The following is a 10,955-nucleotide window of genomic DNA, read 5'->3' as shown; positions in this document are numbered from 1 at the left end:
CACCTTTTGCATCACTTTCAGCACCAACTTTGCCTACATCAGCTTCAACAACTGTCAATACATATATGTCATTCCACATTTTTCTTTTGGAGGTAAAACTTGAGGTAAAATAGCATAATTTTCTGGTTTATTACGAATTTAGGAGAATTTACTGAACATCCATTTTGAGCATTATTTGTCATCCTTCATTCCACATCTTTACCACTTCCCCTTTTTCAGCAGCATATCATTTTCGAGTGTGGGGGAGTGTTCCTTTTATTCATTTCTTTCTTATAACCACGTCATTCATATTCTTTATCATCCATTGCTATTCTTATTCACTCTCAACACCTCCCTTATTTCATGTTGTTTTACACCAAGCATAGAATTCAACAGCTGGTAGCAACCACCTCTATTTGTTTTCTAGCATCGCATGAGGACATGCTAATTTTTCAGAGAGGGGGAGGAATTACTATGCATGATGGATGTTTTCTACTTTCTTCCTTATTTAAGGCATACAATTTCATTTTTACACAGTGAAGAAATTGATTTCCACATATTTTTTTAACTATGAACTCAATCCTTGTAATTTTTGGAAAACACATACGTATCATTAATACAAATCCACACAATTTCAAGAAATATTGGTTCATAAAATTTCGGAAATCATGCACTTTCACCTACAGCCATTTTGTTTATATCTCATGATCCATGCATCAAAACGATCTGATTTTTGGATCATAGAAGCCTTCATATATTACAAATCTACTTGCAACATTTCAACAAAATCTGGTTTGTAGTTTTTGAGAAAATGGTTAATGAAGTTTGTTGTTATCTATGTCATATTTTTCTGCAACCTCATACATATAGTTGAATGTCAATGTAAAAATTGTTATGTCTTCATCGAGATTGCTAAAATTGAATATTCATTAATTAAGGAAGCATTCATTTATTCTCAAATTTTTCTTGCTTGGTTAACGCATGGTTTTTGTCTTTGGGTTGCATGAGGACATGCAATATATTTAGTTTTCGTTGCATGAGGACATGCAACATATTGAGTGTGGGGGTAGAATTGCTATGCATGATGGATGTTTTCTACTTTCTTCCTTATTTAAGGCATACAATTTCATTTTTACACAGTGAAGAAATTGATTTCCACATATTTTTTTAACTATGAACTCAATCCTTGTAATTTTTGGAAAACACATACGTATCATTAATACAAATCCACACAATTTCAAGAAATATTGGTTCATAAAATTTCGGAAATCATGCACTTTCACCTACAGCCATTTTGTTTATATCTCATGATCCATGCATCAAAACGATCTGATTTTTGGATCATAGAAGCCTTCATATATTACAAATCTACTTGCAACATTTCAACAAAATCTGGTTTGTAGTTTTTGGGAAAATGGTTAATGAAGTTTGTTGTTATCTATGTCATATTTTGCTGCAACCTCATACATATAGTTAAATGTCAATGTAAAAATTGTTATGCCTTCATCGAGATTGCTAAAATTGAATATTCATTAATTAAGGAAGCATTCATTTATTCTCAAATTTTTCTTGCTTGGTTAACGCATGGTTTTTGTCTTTGGGTTGCATGAGAACATGCAATATATTCAGTTTTCGTTGCATGAGGACATGCAACATATTGAGTGTGGGGGTATGTTGGGTCGTTAATATGCAATTATTATTGTCACTTGTGAATGTTTATTCCACCCATTTCTACCATTCTTCATCATGTCATTTATTATAATTTATTATATAAATCCATTTTATGATGATTTATGCTCTTATATTATTTATTCTCCTTTATTTCTAATAAATTAATGATTATGCATTATTTTACCAATGATAGTTCTAATAAGTTGGTTATAACATTATTCACCATTTTTAGCCTCCAAAGTAACTTCCAGATTGAAGATTTGATTTTTAAATTTGCCAACTCAGAAATTCGCTGGTTTAAGGAGTGACAGTTTTACGGTTGAGATTCTGAGCAAATGAAGATGAATTTGAGAAATCCGGAACATGGGTTTTGTCCAGAACGGGCCCAATTAACTTTGGTAACGAACGGTTTGCCCAAATTCGGCTTGTACAGGGAGAAACACAGGGTTCTTTGAGCACGATTTTCTCAGATTTGCAGTTGCGGCCGTCCTCCAAATCTCAGCTGCAAACCCAAATTCGTCTTGCTTTTGTTGAAGAGATGAAGGGAAATATATTTTCTTGTTGATCATCTGGTTAGAATCAACCCAAATTTGTAAAATAAATCATGTTGTAATTATCTATGCTCTGATCTTTCTCTATTTAAATGAAACCAAAGATCAGAGGAAGGGACGACTGTTTTTGTAATTTTACGGTTCTAGAACAAACTTTAATCATTGAGTCTCACTGAGACCTGATTTTGTTATACTTTTGTGGATGCGAATAATATAAAAGACTTGGTGTTCATTCCGTCTCTGTGTCTGGAGTAATCTAAGGCGGTGTACCTTCGGCAGCTAAGGGCCCGGCTCCGAAGGACACTTGCCTTTGTATCATTATACGGTGATTTGTGTGTGGATTGTTTATCTTTATTACGTAGCAATCTGATACATTCTTTATATGATACGCTATGTTCTGTTATGATCAATGAATGAATGATTTCTCCATGTAAGAACTCTGCACTATATAATTGAATTCACACGTGGTCGAATTGTATCTTTATTCAGCCATTTCTGTAACAGAGTGCTGGTATGAATATTTGTGGGATTTGAGAGTAGCATCATTCTGTTTAGAAACATAGTTATATCATCCAATATTCTCAGATTTCTATATTAGTGTGTTGTGTATATATGATAAATGCTGTTCCATAATTCATTTGTAAATATCTTCTCGTAAAGTAAAGATCATTGGAATTGCTTTTGCCGATTGCTATTTGATTGCGGAATGAGAGTTCAGTTCTAACTCGCGAGATTTAGTTCTTTTAATTGTTGTTTCATTTACTGCTGTCCATTTCGTTTCATTCTGCTTTTTGCCATTCCTTTTACTTGCATTTATTGCTTTGGTGTGAGAGAAGGTCCAAGGTTGTCGTGAGCCTCAGCAGACGCTACCACGCTCCCAGATCCATGGTCCATACTCTATTCCATCAATTTCTAGAGGAATGAGTTATTGCTACTATATCCTCGATTGATAGTTGTTTGAATGAATGATTTAGTTTAGAACATTTCAGTTTCTTGTTGTTCCAATTAGATTTTGTTTCAAGCATTCATTTACTTTTGGGTTTTAAGCACTATACTGTAAAACATTACTCTTAAGTAAATAGCCGCCTCAGACTGAGTACACTCTTGAAATAAAAAGTCGTCCCTGGGTTGATAATTAATGTGAAGGTAATTAGGAGTTCACAAGACACCTTTTTATCGCTCCACAACTGCGCAACCATGCTCGCCCATCTTCGCGAGAATCTTCATCAAGCTCAGAACCGCATGAAGCAACAGGCCGACCAACATCGCTCAGAGCGCCAATTTCAAGAAGGGGATCAGGTCTTTTTGAGGCTGCAACCATATAAGCAAACATCACTCAAAGACAAGGGTTGTCAAAAGCTCTCTCCAAAATTCTACGGACCATACCAAGTACTTCAGCGCATTGGAGAAGTGGCTTACAAGTTGGCTTTGCCACCTACGGCAAAAATCCATCCAGTTTTCCATGTATCGTGCCTCAAGAAAGTGATTGGGAACAATTGCCGAGTTCAAACCAGTCTACCTGAATTAGAAGAAGAAGGGTTAATCTGGATTCAACCCGAACAGGTTCTAGACACACGACACAAGCACCTGCGCGGCCGCATGATTAAGGAAGTCCTCGTCAAATGGAAAGACACCTCTCCGGAAGATGCAACTTGGGAACCAGCCACTATTCTTCAGCAGTTTCCGCAGCTTTAGCCTTGAGGACAAGGATAGTCTTAAGGGGGGGGGAATGTTAGGGTCCCACCCTAACCCCCTTATTTATGTCATGGGATCACGTCATAGTCAAGAGTCAATAAAGCCCATATTAATATTTGTAAGTGGTTAACCCGCAATTAATGACTGGACCACAGTTAGTTGCAAATGGGCGGTAGTATTAGATAAATGGTATTAATAAAACCCACGGTATTGGCCCGTGGTATTGCATGTATGAGTCATATATAAAGGATAGAGACTCCCTGCGAGGAGCATCGTGTCTTGTTTTTTTAATCGAGCTCTGCTCTATTGGAGGTTTCCCCCTCGAAGAGACCTGTGAACATTTCTCTCTGAATAATAAAATCATTGCTATTCTGTGTTCTGGGTATCTTTTCTTCACATATTCAGTGTTGGGTATTACTTTGCAGGTTAAGAGCATAACAGATCTTGAATTAGGTTTTGGTTTTCAGGCCCTACCGTATGAAATCTCTCAAAATCACCTAAATGCAAACTATATGCCAAAATATGTCATTCCATTTGATGAATGCTAATTACGAGAGAGTTAGAAGGCTTTCATACAAACGAAATGATCACAAAACAACAAACAGTTTCTCTAATGCAGCTAATGGAAATTCACAATCTTTTCTTTAAGATCACTAATCATTAATCAAAACGAAAAGCTTCTAGTTCTCATTAACCAATACAAAGCAAAAGAGATTTTTTTGTTGATGGCAAAGTGCATTAAACAAACTTTTGAGAAATAATAACAAACAAATGTGAAAAGAACCGGTTGACCCCAAACAACTGTGATCCGTGTCCGGGTAGTGAGAAGTAATCGAAACAATGTGAAGACTGGTTCAATAACAATCACCTAAACAACCAAGCAAAAGCAAGCAAAGAGGAAGGTTTCACAAAACCAAAAGCAAGCAGTAAACGAACCTTTGTAAGCGAGTAACCAAGCAAAGCTGATCCAAAGAAATTGGAATGACAAAACTAGGTCACAAGACACAAAAAGCAAGATTCGCTCAACAAGACTTCACAAGAAAGTGCTTCAATTTTCAGACAATGGAAATCAAGTCATAAACCAAGTGAAAACAGCAGGGGATAGCAAAACCAACAGGCTTAGGAGGCAGAATTGAAGAAATTCAATTCTACAGGTATCAGCGCGGGTGATACACAGCAACAATGCGCTGATCAGAAACCACGCGTAGCAACAAAGCGCTGTCAGCGCGGAAGTACACGGCTTAATCGTGCTGGTTCGATTTTCAGAACCGTCGCGACTGTTCAGTGTATAAACGGGATGATCAAGAGGTAACAGAAAGGACTATGCGATGGCAGCGCAATTGTTTTATTATAAACCGTGCTGAAGCTAAAAAACAGGCACAATCAAGCCAAAAACTCCCAAACCAAGGCAATCACTCTTTAAACAATCAGGGCACCTCCCAGACCGAACCAGGAAATCCAAAAATAGAGAACTAATCCCCAAACTTTGAAAAGAGAGCAAAAAATCAAACTCAAGGAAAAAATGAACACAAAGACACAAAGAGACAGAAGCCAGCTCCAAGTTGTTCAGTTCGTAAACCAAACTGGAGATGGACTGAAGTGGCTTTGATCTACTTCGCTAATGCAGAGCAATATCGTTTCGAAGGCTATCTAGCCGTGCTTCAGGCTCCGTCTAAAGTTTACAAATCAAACAACAAGATAAAAAAAACTCCCCAGTGGAGTTTCCAAATTGTTGTGGAGGTAAATCCCCTCTGCGAACAGAGGCGATCCCTACTAGTCCCAATATGGTCTAGCAACAATCAAACAATGCTAACATGCAGGTTCCTAATTACACATAAAAGACCAATGATGAAGGCCTACCTGGATTCCAATGCTAGTACTTGTGGAAGAGTTGATGCTCCCGATCTTTTGCCCCGACTGGTCACAATCCTCACGATCCTCCTGCGCGGACACCTGCACATGCAAAGAACGATACAAACACAAGCATAAAATCCAGTAGATGTAACTATATATCAGTCAGAAAGGATATAACTCAAACACCATCATAAAGACAATAAGAGTGGAACCATAATGATAGTCGTCTATTATTAATAAACAAAGAAGAATACAACCAAAGTTCTGACGTCAAATCCTTCTCAAGAGGGTCCAGCCAGCAAGTCTCTTAAGCATTCACCCTTGGAGGTAGATCTCCCAAGACAAAAGCTCTCTCTCACACAAGTTTACACAAGAAAGAAACACTTCACAACCTTCCTTAAGCTCCCTAGCAATCCCACACTTGTCACACCAGCTACCTATCAAACTCACACACTAGCAGCAACACTCCAAGCACTATGAATTCCAAACTAGATGCTCATGGCAATGGTAGAGGCTTAAATAGGAGGAGTCTCCATGAATGGTGGGAGGATGAGCTTATCTCCAAGGAAGGTGGCTCAAATGACGAAACAGACATGCCAGAGAAAGGAGGGCGACATTTACAAGGCCAACAACCAGGTCTGGAGTCATCTGGAAGGTCGGTTGTTAGAACAAACTCACCCAAACTGGATCAGCGCGGGTCCATAACTGCACTGGAGCACTGACATCACAGCTGAATAACAAAGAAGGTCATGTCAGCACGATCAGATATGAATAACAGACGCGCTGTCTCATGAAATTCGACCAACGCGGGAAACACGTGTACGTCCACGCTGGCAGCACATTCCGTCTGTTATGGAGCGCCCATTAGCGCGTTTATCTTGACAACAGTCACGATGATAGCAAAAACTTTGGCAAAGTGGGTCATTTGGCAACATTAGAGAGCATGAGCATGGATGAATTGGACTCATGACATAGTAGAAAGACTGACAGGGAGACAGTGACAAATTACTGTGTAACAAGAGGCGTAGGACAAAATCAAGGCAGAGGAAAATATTTCAATCAATTTGTTTGTATAAGATGTATCAGGGTCGGTCATTATGATGAAGATTGTCGAACTTCTATTGAAAAATTCCAAAGTTTCAACAACATTTGGCACAATTTGTTAATGATCAAGAAGATGATGACTGAGAATATGTATTCACTACACTTCAAAGTTCAAAATCAACAACATTATAGGTCTCCACATATCTTAAAATTGATTATGAACATACTCGGATCTTAGATACATGGTCAAAAAAACATATGACTTTTTGACGTGACTTCTTTGGAATTTACAACAATTCCAACTCAATTCAATCTTTGTTATGGATGATACAAGACACAATCCTTGTGGAAAAGGTGTATTAAAGGTTTCTTTTCCTGGCATTGGAGAAAGACTAATTTCAAATGTTTGGTATGTACCAACTTTGAAGAAGAATTTGTTGTCACTAGTCACAATTCAACATGCAGGACATCAAGTTGTTATGCAGAATGGATTAGTAAAAATCAACTCCATCAAACACAATATGAAGACAGTCATGACATGATATGAATATGGAAAACTTCTAAGGATGAAAGGAACAGTCACTCCACAAAATTATAATTTTGCAAGAGAAACAAGTAAAGATATTTCACCAATAAAGTTGTGGCATGTTTGACATGGGAATTTAAGAAAGAAAATGCAAAATTTGAAGCTTGCATTTATAGTAAACAAATTCAAGAGACTTTTCTAACAAGTTCACGGCGTGCAAATATGCATTTGCAATTGGTTCACAATGACATTTGTGGACCTATACAGACTTCTTTAGGAGGTTGTAGATATGTTTTACTCTTCATTGATGGTTTTAGTAGGATGACTTGGGTTTATTTTTTGAAACAAAAGTCAGAAACATTCGAAAAGTTTAAGACTTTTTTCAAACTGGTTGAGAATGAAGTTAAAGAGAAAATTGGCACTCTCAGGACAGAAAATGGAGGGGCATTCACTTCCAATGAATTCCAAACTTATTGCAGGGATAATGGTATCAAAATAAAACTTACAAATGTCTAAACTACACAAAATGGAGTAGCAGAGAGAATGAATCACACCTTGTTAGAGATGGCAAGATCCATGCTAATTTTCAAAAATTTAAGTCCTTCATATTGGGCAGAAGAAATACATACACAAATCTACTTAAGGAACAAGGCTCCTACTACTTATTTGGATGCAATCACACCATATGAAGCATGTCTAGGTTTCAAACCTCGAGTTAAACATCTCAGATTTTTGGGTTCAGTATGTTATGCCTTAGTTCCAAAAGAAAAGTGAACTAATATTTATTCACGAAATTTGAAGTGTATTATTGGCTATTACATTGAAAAGAAGGTATATCATATTTTTTCCAATGGAAAGTTTATTGTCAACATGGATGTTATATTTGATGAAACAAAAAGCAAGAGTGCCACAAAGATAGAAAGTCTTCTACAAAAATTGGAAAGTAAGGGAGATAGAAAGAAAAGAAAAATGAAAAATCAACCAAGTACACAACATTGGTATGAACTTGAATTGCCTTCATTTGAAAATGGTTCATGTAGCTCATTTACTTCATCTAGACCATCTGGATCCTTTGAAATTTCATCTTAATTTGTTAGTTGTAGCTCATCTGATAGTAACTCTCCACCCCCTGAACCTTCAGATGATCAAAGAACATTTGTTTATATCAATCCACTTTATAATGATGTTGATTATTAAAATCCACAAACAAGTGAACATCAACTGCCTAAATGGGACATTCAACTTTTGAAGGATGTTAGGCCAGATGAGAAAAACAAATCAGGAACACAAAGTTCACAAAGAGGCAGTAAAACATATAGAATGGAGAAAGGCAATAGTTTAATAATACAAGGCAGTGATGGAAAACAACACTTGGAAACTTGTTTATTATCCCAACAAAATGTGAAACCCATCCAATGAAAATGGGCTTATAGAATTAACTATAAGCTAGATGGAGACATTGACAAATATAAGGCAAGGCTTGTTGCTAAAGGTTTTTCACAACAAGAAGGAATCAATTATGAGGAAACTTTTTCACCTACAACAAAATGGAACACCATCATATTAGCACTTACATTAGCAGCTTGGATTGGTTTAAGGGTCAATATCAATGAGAGCAATTCAGAAGGAGAGTCTTAGTAATACAATAAGAAGATAACATATTGATAAATACCATACTAATGATCTTGATATAATCTCTATCCTACAACAAAGAGGTTTCGGTGTTATCTCAAGAAGATAATCACTGGTATGTGACAAGGTCTTGGTACTATCACATGTGGAAGATCTATATGTGAATAAGATCGAAGTGGAAGAGAATTGAAGAAGACTAACAATGGAGAGGACTTTTGTCTTGGTCTTGGAGAAGATACTAGGTCAAGGGTCTTGGTCTTGGTATTCATTAAATGGAATTTCTATAAGAAAAATTTGTTCCAGTTTTCCTCTCAAAGAGTGAGAGGATTTGGTCCTAGCGTATAGCCTACATGTTGTGTCTCTTGTTTATTTATTTTCATGCATTGGTTACTGTTTGATGAAGAAGAACCCTAATAATCTAACATGAATAAGATCCTAATCTAAATAAGTAAACAACATTCACAAGCAGTCACTAATGGAAGAGTAATCACCTAATGCTAATGCCCTATATTTCTCAACATGGTATTAGATATAAGGTGTCAAAGTCAAGGAAGGGCATCTAACCAAAGAAACACTCAAGGATTGAGTTTCAAGAAAGGAATTAAAGTAATTTGAAGGTTATCAAAGAAAAAGATCAAGATCTATATTGAAGAATCAAACTCTAGATCGAAGAAGCAGTTTGCAACAGAAAAAAATTTTGAATCCTATAGTGATCATCGAAAGACAACAAAGACCCTCATCAAGTTATCTACAAAGCAAGGTAGCTTGAAGTACTTTAGAGTTGAAGATTACATCATATTGGAGAGGAAAATGATGAATTCATACTCTTACCTCAACCACACAATAGTTTGAATCTCTGTGTTGATGGATAGTTTCATATGTCGTATCACAATATACAGATCAGAATAAACATAAATGAAAGAGAGGGTTTGATTAGTGTAAAGTTTGGATCTCCATAGTGAAAGAAGTTCTAAATTTATCTCTATAATTTCGACTAAATAATGTGAAGGATCTTCCATTAAGAGAAGTATTACAGTGTCTTGCTAATGCTACAGAAAGGACAATTTAGTTTTAAGACAATGCCATCTCAAGTGTGTCAATAGTTCATCGCTATCATATCATACTCATAAAGGAAATGATCTCAATGCGTAAGAAGAACAGAAAGGAGGAAGGAGAAGATAATAAAGAGAGGTATATCTAAAAGAATTATCATTATAAAAGGAGCAATCTCCTCTCAGTAAAGAAGGGTCCTTCATTTGGACTAAGACCATCCAAAAGGGAGCACTAATACATATTCTTCAACCATCATTAAAGTGATCAAGTTGCATATTTCACTTCACTTGTCAAGTAAGTATCTTTCATTATTTAATCAATTTGATAAAATGACTTCGTGTTTGCAAGGATATCTATAAGCTGGTTGGGTCATCGAAATTCCTTGAATGGAAAAGGAGGATAGACATAATCCTTGAAGAAAGTGAAGTAATTGAACATATCAACAGAAAGGTCTTCTATGAATATATGGAAAGGGATCAAAGGGCTCATTCTTATGTAATCAGTCAAAGATCCCTTGTTCCTATACAATAGTGTTGGATACATCAAAGGGATATATATGATAGGCTGGTAGAGCTATTCTCTCAAGATGCGATAAAGAAGGTCACATAACTTAGATCTGATATACACCAAATTTAGGGTATCAAGGAATGAAGGGACATCTTCACAAGATCTCAACTGTGAGATCTGGGAGAGATGATAAGAACATAATCATCATTGTTCTAAATACACTAACTGATGAAAAAAGTAAAAAATTTCCATGGGGATAAGAAAGTTACCTCATTCAACAACTTGTGGTTTCTATGCCAGATAGAAAAGGACCAGTTGAGGGAAAAATTGTTGAAGGTTAAAGGACTCAAACATTTGTATAAAGGTAAGGGAAGTTTGGAAAATTCATTCCTCAAAAAAGAAAGAAGAGCATAGATGAGATTCAATGCTATGTATGTAAAAAT

This window comes from Pinus tabuliformis, chromosome 4_1 (assembly GCF_031772625.1).
Source record: "Pinus tabuliformis cultivar Carrire ecotype Pingquan chromosome 4_1, CPIR1, whole genome shotgun sequence".
In the NCBI taxonomy this organism is placed as follows: Eukaryota; Viridiplantae; Streptophyta; class Pinopsida; order Pinales; family Pinaceae; genus Pinus; species Pinus tabuliformis.
The sequence above is the reverse complement of the archived record's forward strand: the minus strand, read 5'-3'. Positions refer to the sequence as shown.